This window comes from Parus major, chromosome 2 (assembly GCF_001522545.3).
Source record: "Parus major isolate Abel chromosome 2, Parus_major1.1, whole genome shotgun sequence".
NCBI lineage: Eukaryota > Metazoa > Chordata > Aves > Passeriformes > Paridae > Parus > Parus major.
The window spans coordinates 1,255,098-1,275,135 of NC_031769.1; the positions used below are offsets into that span (position 1 = coordinate 1,255,098).

General features: G+C 46.2%; 1 protein-coding gene across 1 annotated transcript in view; it reads left to right on the top strand.

Moving 5' to 3' along the window:
- The first annotated feature begins 813 nt into the window (after nt 1–813).
- Nucleotides 814–20,038, top strand: part of SMARCD3 (SWI/SNF related, matrix associated, actin dependent regulator of chromatin, subfamily d, member 3) — a 78,059-nt gene continuing 58,834 nt past the window's right edge. Inside the window, exons 1-2 of the mRNA XM_015617505.3 lie at nt 814–2,071; nt 3,299–3,488. The gene's annotated coding sequence lies outside the window, so the exon portion shown is untranslated. The remainder of the gene's footprint in view (nt 2,072–3,298; nt 3,489–20,038) is intronic.

The following is a 20,038-nucleotide window of genomic DNA, read 5'->3' on the forward strand; positions in this document are numbered from 1 at the left end:
GCTGTCGCTGCGAGCCCCGCTCGGTACCGGTGCGGGCGGCGCGGGCCGGGCCGGCACCGGGCGGGGCGGGGGCTGGTGCAGAGCGGGGACGGCAGGCGGCGCTGGCGAGCGCGCGGAGGCTGCGGCGGCGGTCCGGGAGCGCTGCGAGAGCACCGGGGCTGCGGTGGCGGGGGCGGCAGGGGGCGGCGGTGAGTGCGGGACGGTGAGTGCGTGGCTGGGGGGCTGCGGTAGAAAGGGGGCTCCGGCGGTGGTGCGGGGTGCTGGTGGGGAGAGAAGGGGGTGGCTGTGGCGGCGGAAGCAGGGGCGGCGGGGGACCTAAAGCCAGTCCGCCCCTCTCTAGAGCTCCGTCGAGGCGGCAGAGCCGGAGCGGCCCGCGTGTCTGGGAGGGTGCGGGCGCCGCACCCACCTGTCCCCGGGAGGAGCTCCGCGCCGCGCCGCCCCCGCGGGGCTGGGAGCGGGGCAGGGGCCGCGGCTGCACCGCCCTCCTGCCGCAGCAGCGCGGCTCGGGCCGGGCTCTCCCGGCGCAGGACCGTGTCCCCCGGCGCAGGAAGGACCGTGTTCCCCGGCGCAGGAAGGACCGTGTTCCCCGGCGCAGGAAGGACCGTGTTCCCCGGCGCAGGAAGGACCGTGTCCCCCGGCGCAGGAAGGACCGTGTCCCCCGGCGCGGCGGGCGAGACGCACTTTGCAGACGGTCCCCGAGCGCCTCCGCAGCGCCGCGCAGGCGCCCCGGCGCGGGCGGCCGGGCGAGAGCGGAGCATGGACGGGACGGTGAGCGCCTGCGGCCCCCTGCCCCGGCCGCGCTCCGGCTCGGCCCTGCCCCGGCGGTACCCCTGCTCCGGGCACGGACCCCGGGCGACGCCGCTGCTGCTCCCGCCCGGGTGCTGCCCGCAGGGCTCACCGCCTTCCTCCGCCGCCGCTCCCTCGTGGAGCCGCGGCTGGAACATCCCAGCGGCTGCTGCTCTCTGATCCTCCCCGCGGACTCGGCTTTAGGCGGTGCTCTCTGATCCTCCCCGCGGACTCGGCTTTAGGCGGTGCTCTCTGATCCTCCCCGCGGACTCGGCTTTAGGCGGTGCAGCGCCCGGCCGGCCCCGCCGGGTGTCCCAGCGCGGGCCCCGGCGGCTTTGCTGCCTTGCAGGAACTCGGCTCGCTCGGAGAGACGGGTGGAAAGGGGGAACCCAGTGCTCATTTACCGCTCCCGAATGCGAGCTGCAGGCCCTCTCGGAAGGGTCTCCTTTAGCAGGGACTGACTTTACCGAGGGAGACACCGTCACTCTTCTGGATTTGCCCATCCTGCCCTGACATGGTCCATGTATCCTCTGGAGAGGAGGCTTCTCTTCTTAACACCGTGTTCCCTGGAGACATCCCCGCACTGCCCTGCATCTAATTGACTGTTGTCTCTGGTGCTCCAGGAACAGCCAGCCTTCACACAGCAGCTTTTGAAAAAGAGTATCTGACTTGCTGCCTCTAAGATGCCCCTCAGTTTAGTCTTCAGAGGGAGATACATGGTCCAAGATACTTTCTCAGGACTAACAGATCCGTGTCTGTGCGAGACTGATGCTCTGCATGGCCTTCTGGAATATCTCCTGACTTCCCACACATGCAAACCATCTCACTTTGGCACCAGGAGTTTGCTGCTGCAGTCTGCTGCTCCTTCCCTCCCTCCTGTTCCTTGAAGCCTAAACTCTTCTCCATTTCTTCCATCACCATGGCCTCTGGAAGATCCCTGAGTGCAAGTTGCTGCTGGGAAAAACTGAGGTAGAACTGAAATGGAGGACTGAGGAGCAAGCAATATCATTCACCAGTTAGCATCATCTGGGAGAGGGTGCATTGTCCTTGCCTGGTGCTGTCAGCACTGCCCTTCTTGAAGAGACGGACTTCATCCTACCACCCATTCAAGGAAGTCCTGCAGCTTCTGAAAATAATCTGTTCCTTGGTGTTGTCTCAGGAGCAATCAATGATCTGCTGTTTTTCATGGAGACACCAACAGCAAAATGAGCCTGTCTTCCCTTGCTGAATCCCCTGACCTCTCTGTGAGGAGGAACTCGCAGCTTGGCATTGCCCCTAAGGCAGGGTGAGGACACTCAGTCTTTGCTCTCCTCCTTTCCTCAGTGCTGCAGTAACGTTCCTTTCTGTACCTCATGCACTCTCCCTTCTCACTTGCGCTGCCTCCACTGTGGTGTTTGCCTCAGCCCCTGTGTGCCTGGGCTCTGTCCTTCCTTGACTACAGCTCCGTTTAAGCAGAATTCACCATTATCTTCTTTTTGCCCTTTGTTCTTCCCTTTTACTGACCCCACTAGAGCCAGAGCCTTGGTCCTGTTGCTGGTGGAGTTACCCAGTCATGCTGCCTGGCACTGTCCAGGCTGGCACTGCAATACTCATACTTCCCTTTCTTGCCCATCCATTCTTTGAGCAGTTGTTTCTATCTGCATGTCTAGGTGTGAGCTTATGCTTGAGAATGCTGTGTGTGCAGGTGCTTACACCTGTTCTGCTGTAATGCTGCTTTTCTTCAGTGCAGAGCTGTCAGGAGCAGCAGGGCTCAGCTCTTCCCATGGAGCAGGTCCCTTTTCTTTCTTAGCCTGGTTCGTCTTCTTTGGGACCTACTGCAGCATGCAGACACTGAAGCTGCCTGACTGTGCCCTAAATCTATAGGATCATTAATTATTCCAGTCTGCCACATGCTCCCTATCCCACTGGGCCAGCTAATGGTGCCTGATAAAATGCTGGAGTGTTCTGGTAGGAGCTGATTTTGAGTTCTTTAAAGAGTTGGTTTTTTTTTAGGATGAAAGCAAGCTGACTTGGTTAATGTTCCTAAACTAGCCTACCTTCCCAAGGTTGAGAACATCTGTGTGGGAAGATACCCTTGCTTCTTGGGACAGGCAAATTCCAGGGGTCCACTCTGATCCTTCTCACCCTCTGGTTCTTATCAGGTCTGCTCAATATTTTGACAGGTTGTAGGCAAGCGGTGACCTTCGTGTTCTCTCCAGACTCCACAAATACAAGCTGGGTCTTGTGGGGAAATTGAAGAGCCCACATGGATGGGCCAGTACCTGGGTAAAACTGCTGTCCTGGCAGCCTGGGCATCTACCTATGTGCACAGTCTCCAGAGAAGTCCCAAACTGCTATGTCAGCCTTATCTCCCCTTTCTTCTTGTTCTCCCCGCTCTTTTTTCCCCCCAAGTTGTGCTGCTTATGAAGTGTCACGTGGGTTTATGCTTATCTAGGTTTATGGTTATCTAGGAAATGTTATTTTTATTGTATGTTACTTCCCTCTCAACCCAGTATGTACTTTCTCTTTTCAGGTTTGGATCCGAATGCATCCTCAGCCTGCTGTCTTAGAGCTGTTCCTGCTTAAGGTCAATGAGAACATCTCCTGCTAATTCATCATGACATAATATGTGGTCTCCTGCTCCAACCACAGGATAAGTTTCTTGCTTCCTCTTGGTCTACACAGATGTGACTCCAGGTGTTCAGCTGCCTTGTCTGGTACAGGTAGGTTTTAGCTCTTTGAAAAGTGACCTGTTTTAGTCAGAAAGGATGTGTCTGTGCTTTCTACTGGGGATGGAAAATGTTTGCCTTTGGGCATATGGACATACTGTATTGTGAAATAAGTCCTAAGATGCCAACTTGCTGCTGCTGACACAAACTGGTCATTTGAATAGCCAGTTACTTCTGTGATAGTTTGTGCTAGTGCAGGCAGGAAGGTGCCAATCTGGCAGAGTGGTGTGGCTCAGAGGAAGTGATATTGGAGGATACAGCTGCTAAAAGGAGGAGGAGTAGTAGTAGTAGCAGGTATTCTTTGTGGTAATTCATTATTCCATTTGCCACAAGTAAACATGATTAGTTCTTGTCAGGTGGTTATTGATCTGTGGGGTTCCTATGCTTCCTAGTGTAGGTTTAAATTAGCTCTTCCCAGCTAGGAAGACTTCTTCAGTCCCTGCTGTTGCTGGATGGGCACTGGTCATCTCCACGATAAGGTGCTCAAATCTGCCACCTAAATCTTCATTTTCTACTATTAGTTATATTCTTCTTGTTGCTTCCACTGTGAATATCCACCTGTAGTTACCTGTCTGTTTTCCCAGCTGTTTACACAGCATGCCTGTAGGGGACTTCAATTTTTGCCACACCTGGATTGGTGACTTCTCACCTTTCACAGCCTGCACAGGTCACCTCACTGGTCATGTAAATTGTGTGGTAGAAGAAATGCATGCAAGTTTGCTTTGGGAATAAACAGCCTAAGTTATAACAATTCTCACTGGAATTGGAAAGGCTTATGTATGAAAACTCCTTCAGTTTTCTGGTGAAGAGAAGATGCTAATGTTAACATTCCATTCTCTTTATCACTCGCTGCTCTCTCCTCATCCAGCGCAGCTTTGCCACACTGGTTTCCAAGCAGAGTGCTTGGGCTAACACCTGGAATTTGGTGGTCTCTCCTTGAATTGAACAGCATTCCAGGAGCTTATCTTTTCAGGAAAGATGCAGCTGGAAGAATTGAATGGTTCTTAATTTAAACTGTAAAGAATTAAGAATTTGGGTGTTATACCAAGGGAGTTATCCAGGTTTTGCATTTTTATAGAAATACGGGTCCTGGGTACATGGAAACAAGCAGGTATCTACAATTTATGTACTTTTTCATCTAGCTCACAAGGTTGCACTGTGTTCTCCATAGCGTTCTCATAATGTAGACACTGACTAAGAGGTCTTGTTCAGGGAATGTTCCTCAGAGGTCATCAAGTGAGGTGTGTTTGATTTCCTTGGTGGTCCTCAAGTGAGGTGTGAATTGACAGCCTGAGATGCCCTTGTCAATTGTTCCCAATATTCACTGAGGAAATGTGGAAGTGACAATGTCATTTCTGTACCTGGGTGTATTTTAGAGTACTGGCAGCTCCGTGCTGGACAAGAACCTCGTGAATTTTATGGAAAGCTGTTTTAGTCTTCCTTCCATGTAAAAGAACCAAAACTTTGCATTCATGTACTGGCACAGAGGTGGTGTCTGTGTCTGTCTGTGATTAGTGCCCAAGGCAAGGGACAGAAGCATTTCTCTCTGAATGGAACTAGCCTTAGCTAGTTTGAAGGCCTTAGCAAGACTGAAGAATTTGCTCCAAGAATGTCAGTGTAAGATTCTATTCCACGTTGTATCTTTTACCTTTTTTACCCCCAAATTTGGCACACTTACTCTCTGCCTGTGAATAAAATTTAAAAAGTTACTTGTTTAAAGGTAGTTCAGCTCCTTTCAAGATCCTAAACTGCAAAGAACACAATTTACCAGTTATATATTTTTATATTTACAGGTACAGCTATTGCATTGAAGTGGGAAATCATGTAAACTTAACTTTTCGGCATGTGGCCTTTGATTTGCAAATATGCTTTTGATGAGCACCTCCCCTATGGAGACAGGCTGAGGAAGTTGTGACTGTTCAGTCTGGAGAAGAGAATGTTGTGTGGAAGTGTCTGGAGTGGCTACAGGGGAGCTGGGAAGGGATTCTTTGTTAGTAACTGCAGTAATAGGAAAAGAAGTAACAGGTACAAATCGAAAGAAGGGAAATTTAGGTAAGGTATTTTTCACTGTGAAGGTGGTTAGACAGTGGAACAGGCTACCCAGGAAGGTTGTGGATGCCTTGACACTGGCAGCGCTCAGAGCTGGTTTGGATAAGGCCTTGAATGATCTGGTCTAGTGGGAGATGTCCCAGCCCAGGGCAGAGGGGCTTGGGACTAGATGATATTTAAATCCATTCCAGCCACTTTACGTTCTATGAGTCTATGATGTGAAAGAAATTTGACTTCACTTGGTGAAACTGTAAGGCCCAACAAATTATGATTTTGAAAATATGTAAATTTATTAATTTTAAAGATTTAAACCGGTCATTTCCCCCTGGCAAAATACTATGATTCATGGCAACGGCAGAATTTACAGTTCAAGGTGGTGCCTATGTGGAATGGAAGAGCTGTATTTCCAGCTGTGAGACCAGTGAGTGTTGCAGTCAGCAACCTCAGGATCTCGTCCAGGGAAGCTGCAGGATTCTGGGGACCAGCATTAAACACCAACGAGACGGGTTCCTGTTCATGAAACCATTTATTCAGCATGGGAACAAAGTCAGGTCGAGAACAGAGAGCCCTGAACAGAGGCACAGCAGGGGTTTTTGAGGGACTGAACTCTCAAGGGTTTCCACCTTTGAGGGTGGAGTTGAGGGTCAGGGACCCCTAGAAGCACACCAAGGGAGAACCCCCCAGGGACTCAAACCCAATCAGAACACAGGGGTTTGGGGTGGGACAGTGTAACCCTTTGTCATCCCTGAGGCACACTGCCACAAGTGAGGAAAGATTTTAAAATGTTACATGCAGATTTTTAAGCTTTCCACTTTCATGGTAGAGAGAGGACAAAGTGGAAGGTTACTTAATGGGTTTTATTCATGTTTGTTCTTTGAGATCACAGGGATAACCACATAGTAACTGAGTGGGCCAGCAGGCTGATCCCACTGTGTGGAGAGGGGCCAATCTGAGCAGCTGCAGGAAAAAGTACAAAGCTCATTCACTGTGGGTCACAGAGGAATAGAATGGTATGGGTTGGAAGGGACCTTCACAGATCACCTACTCATGATGTTCCAGTGTTTCACCTACCTCGTGTAAAAAATGTCTTCCTTAGCTCTAATCTAAAACTGCCCTTGTCCTGCATTACAGGAGTTGGTAAAGGGTCTCTCTCTGTCTTTCTTATAAGCCCTCTTTAAATACTGAAAGACTGCAAGAAAATCTCCCTGGAGCCTTCTCTTCTCTAGGTTGAATACCCTTGAATACCTCTTTCTCAGCCCATCTCCAGAGCAGAGGGGCTTCAGCCCCCAGAGCATCTCTGTGGCCTCCTCTGAGCTTGCTGCAACAGCTCCATGTTTGTCTTGTTCTGTGGACCACATGTGAGGTCAAGAGCTGACAGGAGTAATCCCCCCCACATGCTGTCCATGCTGTGGGATCAGCCCAGGACACAGGTTGTTTCTGGGGTGGCAGCCCACGTGGCCAGGATCTGTTCCCACAATAAATGAGATGGAATGGAGAAGGCTGAGGTGCTCAACAGCTTTTTTCCTCCTCAGTTTTCACTTGTAATTGCTCTTCCCAAATCTCTGGAGTCCCAGAATCTCAAGGTAGGGACAGGGGGAATGAAGTCCTGCCCATTGTAGGAGTAGATCAGGACCTAGACCATCTGAAGAGCACGTACATACAGAAATCCATGGGACCTGATGAAACATGTGCCAGGGAACTGGCTGATGGTGAATCTTGTCTCTGTTTAGTAATCTGTATTCATCAAAGAGCATCCCATGAGTGGAGAAGCCAAAGTCTTGGCATCAACACCAGCCATGAAGCCAGATGTTGATTTGCATTGATCATGGTTGTTTACACATTAATGGATCTTATGGCTAAAAGAAACTTCTGGATCATGTGACACCCATATTTTACTGAGCACTAATTAATTTCTGTTGGTCCTTACTGTGAGCCTCATACCTTTTAACCAGACAAGCTGGTTAACCATTGGAAATTTAAATGCAATATACTGCTTGTAGACCTTCCATCAGTGGAGGGTTTAAAAACTTGGGCAAACATATGTCAATAAGGGTTTTGGCAGATCCAGGCTGACTTGGGGCAAGGAGGGATTTGAAGCATTAAAGGCCGTGCCCACCCCTCTGCTTGTTCTCTTAATACTTAGCGTTGAAAGTCTCTAGTCCAACGGTATCTGTATGTGGTTTGTAAATAATTCTCGTGCCAGTTTTGTCCTTGGAAATCCAGAGCTGTCTCAGTAAGGAAGTGAACCAGTGTGGACTGCTTAGAGCAGCACGCCTAGATCTCCCTGGGATGTGCACAGACCAGCTGGGGACCAAGGCAGTGTGCCCTGAGACAGGGCACCTGAGAAACATCTGCTCTCATAACTTTGCTGTGAACTGTTGGGTACTTTTAGTCTCCACCATCTTCTGGTAAATGGTGGTGTGTGTCTTGTGGACTTTTGATGCATACAGGTTTTGCCAAGTGGTTTACAAGTTCTAGAAAACTGGATGCTCCTTATCTAGTTACTGCTTTTTGCATCTTCAGTGTCCCTTGGCAAGTCGTGCATCAATTAGTGCCCCAGGCTGGCTATTTTGCATGAAAAACATTCCATTAATTTTGAACTTTATCCTCCATTTTTGTTGGTGATCCTCAAGTTCTTGTTACAAGATAACATGCTCCTTTCATCACAGTGACAATTTCTATTCTGTATGTTTCCCTCCTCCTCTGAAATACAAACAGGCACTCTGCTTCAGTTCCACTCCATAACAAGATTATTTTGTACCTAGTCTTTCTATATCTGTATGGTTATAATTCTGCTGTATGCTTTTACAGATGTGACCAGCACTGGCTGCAGTGTGATAAAAAACCAGTACTGATTGATATTGTGCTCTGTAATGTCTTCTGTCAGGCTTTTCATAACTCCTTCAAATTTTATTTTCTGAGTGAATGCTTCTGTCAAGTGCTGCAGCTATCCTCACCTATTAATATCTTTAACAATGTAAGTTACACACAAAGTTGTAATTAGTGGAGTCCTGTTTTCTGTTTGAAGATTTGGTGTGTAAGTGTGCCACTGCAGGTAAGGAGTCAGCATGTCTTCTGTAGGCACAAACATATGTGCCATGGGTCTGTTATGTTCTTATTCTATTATCCATTGTATCCCTGTTTTATTAGGATTAGAATTCTTTGATAGGTCATGTAAATAAAAGTGGGCTTGTCAGCATACTGCATTTCAGTGTTTTGAAAATGGCGCTCAGCCAGGTTTCTAAAGAATATGAAAGCTAATAAGGGAAATAGTCAATAAAGAAAACTCCTGGTAAGCAGTAAGAAAAAGCAGTGACTCATACAATGGTTGAGGTTGGAAGGGCCCTCTGGAGGTCATCAAGGAGAACTGGTTGCCCAGGACCATGTCCAGCCAGCCTTTCAATATCTCCAAGCTGGGAGACGTCACAGCCTCTCTGGACAGCCTGTCACCCTCACTGTAAAATACTATTTGTTGATGTGCCCAGGGAATCTCTCTCATGTTTCAGTTTGTGCCTGTGGCATCAGGTGCTGTCACTGGGCACCACTGAGAAGAGCCTGGATCCATCCTGTTTACATGCTCCCATTGATAAGGTCCCCTTGGAGCCTTCCCCAGACTGAGCAGTACCAGCACTCCTGGCCTTTCCTCACAGGAGAGATGCTCTGTCATCTTCACAGCTCTTGTCTGCACTCTGCAGTATGTCCATGTCTGTCTTGCACTGGGTGCAGCACTCCAGCTGTGGCCTCATCATGCTGCAGTGGGGGGAAGGATCCCCTCCTGTCACTGTGGCCAGAGCAGCCCAGGCTCCCTGCCCTTGCTGCTGCCTCGTGTTCTGCTCAGGGTCTTTGTCTGACAAACTGCACTTGGGCTGTGGCCCCAGCACATCCTGATGCCTTGTTCTTCCTCAGGGGCAGCAGTTTGCACTTCCTGGTGGATTGTGCCAGGAAATGTAAGGGTACGTGCAAGGCAGGAGTTCACCTCTTCTTCATTAAGGTCGGGCAGTCAAGTAGGTTCTCCATGCAAAGGGGATAATAAAAAAATGGGGAGAGTCCTACAGAAAAAGAGAGACACTGTTAGGCTGTTAGTCAAGAGAAAATGGCAACAAAGCCCAAGAGCAGACTTCTACTGACTGGTGAGCCTTTAGGAACCTCCAGGCATAGCTTTCAAGAGGTCTAAACTGGATTAGTGCAATCCCTGGGACACTGGGAGGTACTGAAGGTGGTGGCTGTAGAAGGATGAATAAATGCTGAGTTTCTGTGCCTTTTTTGTTCCCCATTGTTGCTCAGTATATGATAAATTATTTCCAAAGGTCTAAATAATGAAGCAACAAAATTAGATGATAATGTGACATTATTTGGTGCAGTAGAACCTAAATCTATCTCTTAGGACTGGGGAAGAGTGTTTCAAGACTGGATGATAATATGTTGGAATAAATTCCAGGTTGATGAAGTAAAGTGCATAAAGAAAATAAACCTACCAAATGTAGCCACATTGTTGCTAAAATTATCTCTTTCGACTCAGGAAAGAAATCTCGGCATCTTTATAGTGAGTTGTGGTGGTTTTAGCTCTAGCTAAAATCACTAGAGTACTTACTCATATCTTGCTGTGAGATATGGATTAGGAGAAGAGCAAAACAGGCTTAAAACTTAACCACTTCTGTAAACACAAGCTTAACAGTAGTCACTAAAATGGAAAATTCGATGTTAGATATTACAGGAAATTAATTAACAAAGTTACTGTTGGAATATTGTATAAATCCATGTCTCTCCTATGTTCTGAAGAGAGAATGGAATTCTGTATCCCTTAAGACTAGTAGAACTAGAAGAATTCTAGTAAAAGTTATTAGGATAGTGAGAGGTGAAGAGGTTTCCATCAGAGTAGGCATATGAAAATTCTTTAGAGAAATTGTATATAAAGGTAAAAGTGCTCGAGATAATCAGCCTCCTGAGGAAAGGCAAAGCACAAATGGATTTAGGATTTACAGACCATACAGACATATAATGAAATTATGAGGCAACAGGCTTAAAACTAGCACAAAATATTGTGGGTGTTGGAGTTTGTTCTCAGACAAACATAAGCCCAGATGTGCCCAGGTGGGTGGGAAGCCAGTGGCACTGCTAAACCACCTCCACTCCTGGGGTCAGTGTTGGGCCCCTCATGACAAGAAGGACATTGAGGAGCTGGAGCATGTCCAGGGAACGGAGCTGGGAAGGGGCTGGGAGTACCAGGAGGGGCTGGGGGAGCTGGGAAGGGGCTGGGAGTACCAGGAGGGGCTGGGGGAGCTGGGAAGGGGCTGGGAGTACCAGGAGGGGCTGAGGGAGCTGGGAAAGGGGCTCAGCCTGGAGGAAAGGAGGCTCAGGGGGGACCTTGTGGCTCTGCACAAGTCCCTGAGTTGTGGGAGCTGGGCTCTGCTCCCAGGGAACAGGGACAGGCGGAGAGGGAAGGGGCTCATGTTGTTGGGAAATACTTCTTTACTGACAGGGTTCTGAAGCCCCAGCACAGGCTTTTCAAGGAAATGGAGTATCAGGGTCACCGCTCCTGGAGGGAAGATCAAAGATATGTAGTCGTGACACTTGGGGACATGGCTTAGTGGTGGACTTGGCAGTGTTGGACATATGTTGGATTTGATGATCTTTAAGGTCTTGTCTAACCTAAATGATTCTGTAAATCTATTCTGTGATCAGTAAGTGGACCATGTTCCCCTTCACTCTTAGGGCACTGCACTGCATTCACTCAATAAATTGAGGAATTAGGGTGGGAAAGGGGTCCCTCTGCTGCCAGAAGCCGCCAGGCTTCCCCATTATGAGGTGTGGTATCCAGCGATCCTTTAAGCCCAGTCTCTAGCTGTGTCTCCTTCCCCACATCAGCTATATGGAGCAGCAGGCCCCTGATTCGGGTCACACTCCCCCTCAAATTTCAAATCCTAAGTATCAGTGCAGTCTTTTCAGAAGGATGAGGAGAGGGAAGATGAGGGAGGAGAATGTGAAATGGGATGGGGTGGCACCAGCAGTGCAGTGAGCACTGAATTCTGCAGCCCAGGAACCTCCTTTGCTGCTCCTGCTGGGCTGCAGCGCAGATCCCAGCTCCAGGAAGGGGCCGTGCTGCAGATCTGTCCCTGGAGAAGCGGCCAAGGCGGCCGCGGAGGGGCAGTACGGAACTGCCGGGACAGTGTCCGAGCTGCCCGTGCCTGTGTGGGGCTGCTCCCACACCCACAGCCTGCCCTGTGCTGGGGGCTCCAGGGTACAGAGCCTGCTGATTGCACAGGTCTGGGTAAAACTGCTGCAAAGACAGAGGAGAGATGCACACTGCATTTTGCCAACCACTTTTCTGGAAGTGCAGTTCTAGACCACAGGAAGCCCATGGAGAGGAAGGAATCAGTTTTGTTGCACATTAGATCGGTGTCTTAGTTTAGACAAAACAATCAGTGAGAGTGAATTCAAAGAGCAACAGGAGAAAAGACATTCAGAGGTGTGTAGGTTGGCAATGTAATTTTAAATGTTGATATCAAAACCAGATATTAGGGATAATCTGACATATTACAAAATGCTTAAAACGTATTCCAAAAAAAGGAACGGGAGAATGCTTGATGTGTTTAACTGGGGGAGGTGTTTATGACTGAGTAAAACTCCTTATGATCTTAAAGATGCTAAAATGCTTTGGGCACAGTATCCAAAAGCAGTGGCTGTCTCCTTGGCAACAGAAAGGCATCTATCTGTTCCCATGGCAACAGACTGGAGGGGTGCTCAAGGAGGGCTTGTGCAGAGCTCACCAGCACGGGCTCTTTGTTGCTCCTCTCTGGAGCAGAGGCTGTGGGCACATTCAGGTGCTCTGATCCTGCAGCTGACAAGGAGGAGTGAACTGGAATAATGTGGTACTGTTCCTGCTCCCTGTGTAAAACAAATTAATTGTGCAGTGTTTCATCTGGGGAGTTCCTTCCTCAGTCCCTAATTGCTAGCATTAAAGACATCTTTGCAGCTCCCCATACGGAAAGCAGGATTTTTGCTATTCAGAGAGGTATCACAGAGTGTTTGATGTTGGTTCTTTGTCTGTTCAAAGGCATGGACAGACAAATCTGAAAAACAGGAAACAACATATATGCAAGGAGTCTGCATCTCAGCAGCCCTTTCTGGTGTCTAAAAGGAGAATTGTGTGGAGAGACTGGCTGGCCTACCTGCACTAGACCCACCACATAAGAACTGCTAATAAAGTTCTAAAATAATAAAATTCTAAACCCACTGTGATACTCTTCTAAGGGAGCCAAATCATATTTAGCACCAGAAGTAGGACTGAAGCATGGTTTGATGTTTTTGTTTCTTTTAAATATGAGGTCTGGGATGCAGAAGCACTAATGGAACAGTGATAATTTCGAGGTGATCAACTGTGAAAATTATTTTAGAAGCAGCCTTTTTAATGCATTTCTATGTATTGTGTACACAATTACACATTATTGCTAAGCAATGTTTAAGTTTTTTCATCAACAGCCTGCTTTTCATTCCAGTAGCTTCTTCCTAGTCCTGCATTAAAGGATAGCAAAATAGAAATGCATTATTGACCTTCATTATCATACTGTTTTATCCCCTAATACATACCTTTTAAGGCAAAAAAGACTTTCAGTCGCTGCTGTTGGACTGGCATATATGCTTGCAGGTAAAAGCATGCCAGGTGTATTGTCCTTTCCTTGTTTCTGCTCCAGTCTCCAGGCTATGGTTCCTCATATGAATTCACTGCATGTTGATTGGGCAAGTTAATTGAGTTACTTGGCATGCTTAACTCTTTCCTGAGTAGAATCATAAAATCAGAATGGTTGAAGTTAAAAAGGACCTCTTGAGATCGTGTGTTCCAACCTCCCATCTCAGAACTGGGTCAGCTTGAGCAATTTGCTGAGATGTTCAGTGAACTTCTGAATACTTGCAGTGATGGAGTGAACTTGCTCTTTGGGCAACCTTTCCTAAGTGAAAACCTGTTCACCTGTTGTGTGTGTCCATCTGGTTCAAACATTCCCTAATCTTGTCTTTCTTCACTGACAGTAAGTCTTCCTCACTCCAGACTTCCTTACTGGAAGATACTGGTCTTAGGAGCCTGGAATTCCTGACAGCCAGTCTTACCAATAAAAAAAGATGCAAAGAAGCCATTCAGTACTTCAATTTTTTTCTGTGTTCATTCTCAGAAAATCCCCTCCCCAGTAAGCCCACATTCTCACATGTCTGTCTTTTACTGCTGAGATATTTGTAAAAACTTTTCTGTCTGCCCTTCATGTTCCTCACTTGATTCAACTCCAGGTGGGCTTTTGTTGTCCTTATTGTATCCCTTCATGCTTGGGCACTCTGTATTCCTTCTGAGTCACCTGTCCCTGTTTCTGCCTCTTGTGATGCTTCAGCTCAGTCAGGAGCTCCTTGTTCATGCATGCAGGCTTCCTGCTGCTTTTGATTCGTTTCCGGCCTGTGGGATAAACCAGTCTTGAATTTGGAGGAGGTGATTTTTGAAAGTTAACCAGATCTCCTGGAACTCTCTACTTTCCAAGGCTGTAACTCATAGAATTCCTCCAAGAAGACCCCTGAAGAGGCCAAAGACTGCTCTTTTGAACTCTAGGGCTGTGATCCTGTTTTCTATCCTGGTCCATCCTCTCACGTTCCTGAAATATCATCTCATGGTCTAGCCAAGGCTGCTCTGACCTTCACATTCCTGACCGGTTCTTCCTTGTCTAGCAGAGCACCTCTCTGTGTGCTCCTCACTTGTCCATGTTAGGCAGAAGCCTCATGGATTGCTTTTGCCCTTCTGTTATCCCCTCAGCAGGTACTGGGGTGGTTGAAGTCTTCCATGAAGACCAGAGACTGTGGACATGGGGATTTTTCCTGCCATCTGTGGTTTCGCTACTTCTTCCTCAGCAGGTGGTCTGCAGCAGACACCTACCATGGCACTACGTGTTGGTCTGCCTGCTAACTCTGATCCTAAGTCTGGTCTGTGAACTCTCAGCACCTTCTCTGTCCATCCCGAGATGGAGCTCTGTGTGCTCCAGCCATGCACTTGGCTGAAGGGCAGCTCCTCCTCCTCCTCCTCCTCACCCCCCAACCTGCCCTTCCTAAAGATTCTGAGTGTTCCCGTCCTGTGAGCTGTCAGTCACCTGTTGAGGGTGAAAAGGGAGCAGAGAGAGCATCACTAGCAGCAGGGATGTTGGGAAGCTTTCTGGAGGAGGGAGAGGTGGGCTGTCAGTCTGGGAGCAGATACAGCACTGTTGCTATAGGAATCAGGAGAATATGTCACAGTTTCATCAGTCTGAAGACGGTGACTGAGGGCCTTCTGTCCTCCAGCCATAGGCAGAAATGGCAGAAAAAGCATTTCACATATTCCTGCTGTCTCAGATGCTTTGCTGCAGGGAGATTGCAAGATCAGGAACTGAAATATTAACTGTTGGAGTTATATGTGGTCCTTTCTTCACCAGCTGCCAGACAGAACTATAATATTATGAGGGTGTTCTTCAGGGATTTGTCTGGTTTGAAATGGCAGAGAGCTGTTGTTTCTGGAGGCAGGCAAGAGGGTTCACAGCACTGGTATTTTGATGGACAAATGGAGTTGAAATGAAAGGGGAAGATCATAAGCCTTAAAGTAAGGCCATACCAGGAGAGGGATGTAGGTGTGCAACTGATTTCTGATTAAATAATTTCCTATGAAGAACTGTGGTTATTGACTTCTTGCAGCACTGTGGAAGAGACAAGGCACCCTAGGGTTGTATGGTGAAGTGGATGGAGGTCAGGGTAAAATCAGCAAATACATAGGGGCTGATGGGATGCAGAATTGGGCACTTATCTATATCCAGTATCCATACTGCATATAGACAGTTTCAGAGCAGATTTTTGCCTGTGGCATTCCAAGAGGATTTAATCAGAGTGAAAAAATAAAAGTATTTGCCAAGTCCAGAAGAGACAGAATTATGGTTTTGTGATGTGCAACAGCAGGAGCTTGAACTGGGGAGAGGAAGGATTGACTTGAATAGAAGGAGGTAGAGAAACAGAAAATGAAAAATAAAAAATGAGTAACTGTCAAAACAAAATCAGCCAAGTGGAAGAGCTGCTAAAGATCAAATGCAACAGAAAAGGAGTAAGTTACATGATAGACAAAAGAACCTTTTCTGAAGAACAGAAATACAGCAAGCTCTTTTAGTGTTGGAATATTTCTTAGCTCCCCATATTTCTTATTATTGGAATATTAGTGATTAACTTTCCATTACATAAACTTTTCACTAATTTTTTAGGTTTGTTTTATACTTGTTTATATTAGGTGAATACCCTACTGGAGATTAATATCCAAGGTCTTAACTAAAAGGATTTAAATAAATACTGTTTTAATTTTCATGGTATCTCAGACTTACAATGACAATTTAAAAAGCCTTTCTCTCTATAACCTTAGCAAAAATTTATGTATTATTATTTGGCATCATATTTATAATTAGCATTTGGTATAATATATATATATATATATATATATATATATATATATATATATATCAGAACACTATGGAATGTCTTTGAGGAAGGAAGCATAGTTATTTCTCAAGAGACAATAAGGCAGTTGAAATCCCCCACAAGTGTGTTATGTCTATGGTTTCAAGTTGCAGGCAGGGTATAAATTGATCAGAAAACAGGTGCTAAGGATTGGGGGCACAGGGTAGGAATTCGGTGGCTATTCCAAACAAGTGTAGCCAGACAGCTGCTATGCCTCTTGGGATGACTGGTGTTCTCTATTCCACTGTGCTCCTTCTATTTCCATCTGTTAACTTCATCTGTAAACTGTCTAGGTCAGAGACCATGCTGTTCTTAGCTGTACCTCCTCATACCCTCAGGCACCAGAAACAAAACCGAGTCCCAGGAATGGAAAGGACTGTGGCATGTGACAGAGAATGTGACACAAAATACAACACCCAGCTCTTCTCCCTCTGACAGTTCATGGCCATGCACAAACACACCCCTCTCCTCTCCTGGAAGTTCTCCAAAGGAAAGAGAACTCTGTTTACTTTTTCTTTTCTCTGTTTTGAAAAGCACTGAACGCCATAATGATTCAGCTTACATTTCTTCGGCACGTTTTGAAGATAATTTAACAAGTAACTTGTGCCACTACTTGTGTGCCTTGTCATTTAGATGTGCTTTTTCCTGGGATCACTGTTGGGATCAGTTGCTGTGCACACTGTGTGCTTGGTGACCCCAGTGCCAAAGTTAGGTGGTGGCTCTGAACTGGGAGCTGCCAGCCTGCTGTGCCTCCAGCGTGGGAGAGCAGCACACAAACCACAGTGTTGTGCTGCAGCCACACAGTTTCCACGTCTGCAATATTCAGTGGCTCAAATGAGCCTGAGTCAAAATCCCATTTTCCAGCTGGAGCCCAAGTGCTGTAATCATGTCCCTGTGCCATGACCTGCTGTGCTCTTGCTCCTGTGATTTCATACATGTATTTATGTACTGGGTGAATTGTCACTGAAAGGATTAGCAAACCATTCTACTTCCTGCACACACATAGCACTGTTCTTCCACCTCAGAATTTATCTTCTATCAGCTTGATTTTTTTCCAACTTAAATCTCCTGTCTAACATTTTAGGCCAAGTTGAGTTTTTTATCCTCTCTCCTGATTGGCTGTGAAACTTTTTCAAAATCTTCTTGTGTGAGCATTTAATCTACGTATGTTTTGCTTCCCTCTCTTAGATCTTTGAATGAGGTAAAAAAAATCTGTATGTAACAACCCACCTTGGAGTCCATCGCTTTCCTTCCACTTGTTTTTATTACTTGTTTATAACTTTACAGTAATGTTACATACAAATTGTGTTCCTATTAAGAATTTCAGGCATATTATGTTTTACTACATTGCCTCTAAGTCACATTTGCCATTGTTGCTACTTCTGGCTGCTATTGTTTTTTTTTTTTTTCCCAAAGCCATTGTTTGCTGTAATGATGTACTGTTTGAGATTAACTTTGACTTTTTGGAGTAATCTGTAATTGTTGTAATTATTCTCCCAAATAAAATAATTTTGAAAGACATTTGGCCTTGTCTGGCAATGCAGTTTTTTTATGATGAGCACTATTATTTGCTGTCAGATCCATCATGTTCTAAGGCTGATGTGATTGTACTCCCTTGCTAATTGTCCTTCCAGTTCAGCTGAAGTGGGAGCTGGATTTATTTTGGCTGGACAGTCCATGCCGAGATTGCTCTTTCCCTTCTTTGGTTCTGCACTTTCTCCAGCCTCCTAGTGGTCAATTCTTAGGCAGCTTTGCATATGAATACATCCTTCAGTCCATATTTACTTATTATTGATTTGCTTAAACTATAGATACTTTCCAAATGATTTTCAGTGAGAATAGGACATAATTCTTAGCATTGCTAGTATTAACCAAAATGGACTTTAGATTTGTTTTTCCTGACAAACAGAAAATCCTGGGGGTTTTCTGACAATACAGAAGGGCAAGAGTACTCTAGGCAGATGCACTAGCTTCATCCTAAGTCCATGCAAGGCTCAAGAATGATTTTTGAAAGAGAAAATAAGTGAGTGTGAGAAGGATATGCGTACGGTATGAAAAAGCAGCCTAAGTTCACTAATCTACTCTTTTTCAGATAAGTAATTTTCTGCACAAAGGAATCAATGTCTTTCTTGTCTAGACGTGAGTGAAGCCTTTGATAGAGTGTGATCTGAAAATTTGGCTGGGACTCAGAAGACAGGTAATAGAACTGCAAAGTAGGTAAGGAGCTCAGTAAAGAAGACACAAAAAGCATTGCAGTTTCTTCAGGATTTGTCTTGGGATTGTTGTCATTTAATATTTTCACTAATGCCCATGGCACAAAAATAGGCAATGTAATTATTAAATTTGTTGATGATGGAAAATAGGTATTGCTGAAGCAGAAGAGAACAGGTTATATGGGAAGAGCTACACAAACAGAAACCAGCTGGTATCTGGTGACAGTACAGTACACAGCCGTGCATTTGGGGTCTTGTCACAGGAGTAGGCACTGTGTACCAGAAGTGATCTAATGACAGTGCTTAGGAAGGAGAAACAGCCCAGTACAGCAGTTCATGTTCCACAGAATGTGGAGCTGTCATTGTCAGGATGTTGTGGAAGGCAGCTGTGAGCCTAGCATGGTTTGATAGATTTCTGCTTGTGAGAAAAATCTTAATGGCACACGAGCACGTGGCCTGGACACTGGAAGTACAGTTCTGCTGCCCTTACTCCAGCCAGGTTAACTGGGACTTGGCAGGAGCTTGGCAGGAAAAGATGGAATGGTGAGAAATGGGCACATAGAAATACAAATAACAGTTTCACTTGTTTAGTCTGACAAAAGGATGAGTGAATGTGGATGTGACAGGTATGTAGAAATGCTTCAAAGCATAAACATTAGACACAAAGGCCTATTAAGGACAATGTTGATAAGAGTAAATAAAAATAGCCACATATACAAAACCCAAGAACTCAGATTTTTAGCAGCTGTCCTGTAGGAATACCAAGATTTAAAGTGCTGTGCAATCAGCTTGTATCTGAAAAGGTTATATATGACATGGTTGCTGTTGACTATACATAGAATCAGAGAATTGCAGAATGGTTTGAGTAGGAAGTAACTTTCAACCAGTAGACCAAGTTGCTCCAAGCCCTGTCCAGCCTGGTCTGGAACGCTTTTAGAGATGGAATAGCCACAGCTTCTCTGGGCAAGCTGTGCCAAGGCCTCACCACCCTCATTGGGAAGAGTCAGTGGTTCCCAGTTGCTGACACTGTGGTTCCCTTAGCTCTGTTCTGTCAGCAGGTGAATCTTTAAGATCCTCTTACCAAATGCACCCCAAAGCCATCATTCTGACTACCAAGTATCATGAAGATTCACTTTTTGGACTAGGGGGCAGTTGGTTTGAGGGTAGTTATTGATAGGTCTTTTTCTCTGCTCCCTCAGGATTATCCACCAAGAATTCCTCTATTTCCTTCCCTTTGGAAAGATTCAAATCTGTATTCCCAACTGTTCTCCTTCCATGACCAAAGTCTTACTACTAACCTCTCACACTTTACAGCTCTGCTCTGGCCCTTGGCTCGAGGGTGAGGATTGTGACTGCTGCTTGCAGTGCTCTGGTTCCTTGCTCAGATATTCGAAGCCATGCACAGCTATTGCTGCACACTCAGTGTAAAGAGGGATGGTGAGGATGGCAATGATGGAAAAGTGGAGGTAAAGGCATGGTAGAAATAGACAGTTTACCATGAGGTCAAACAGAATTGTGCAGAATTGTCTAAAATATTAGTATGGTAATTGACATAATTCTGATGACTCATTATTTTGAATCCTGTAATATTACATATATATATAATTCTCTGTCTTTTAGCATCCCTGCTGTTCCCTTTGATTATTTTTAAAATAATCAGGAAATAAGTTTCTCTCTACCTCTGCACAATAATGTTTGGAACCTTCAGAGAGTGAGACACTTTTCTTTGCCTTAATTCTTTCCCTTTCCTTTTCCCTTTCCTTTTCCCTTTCCTTTTCCCTTTCC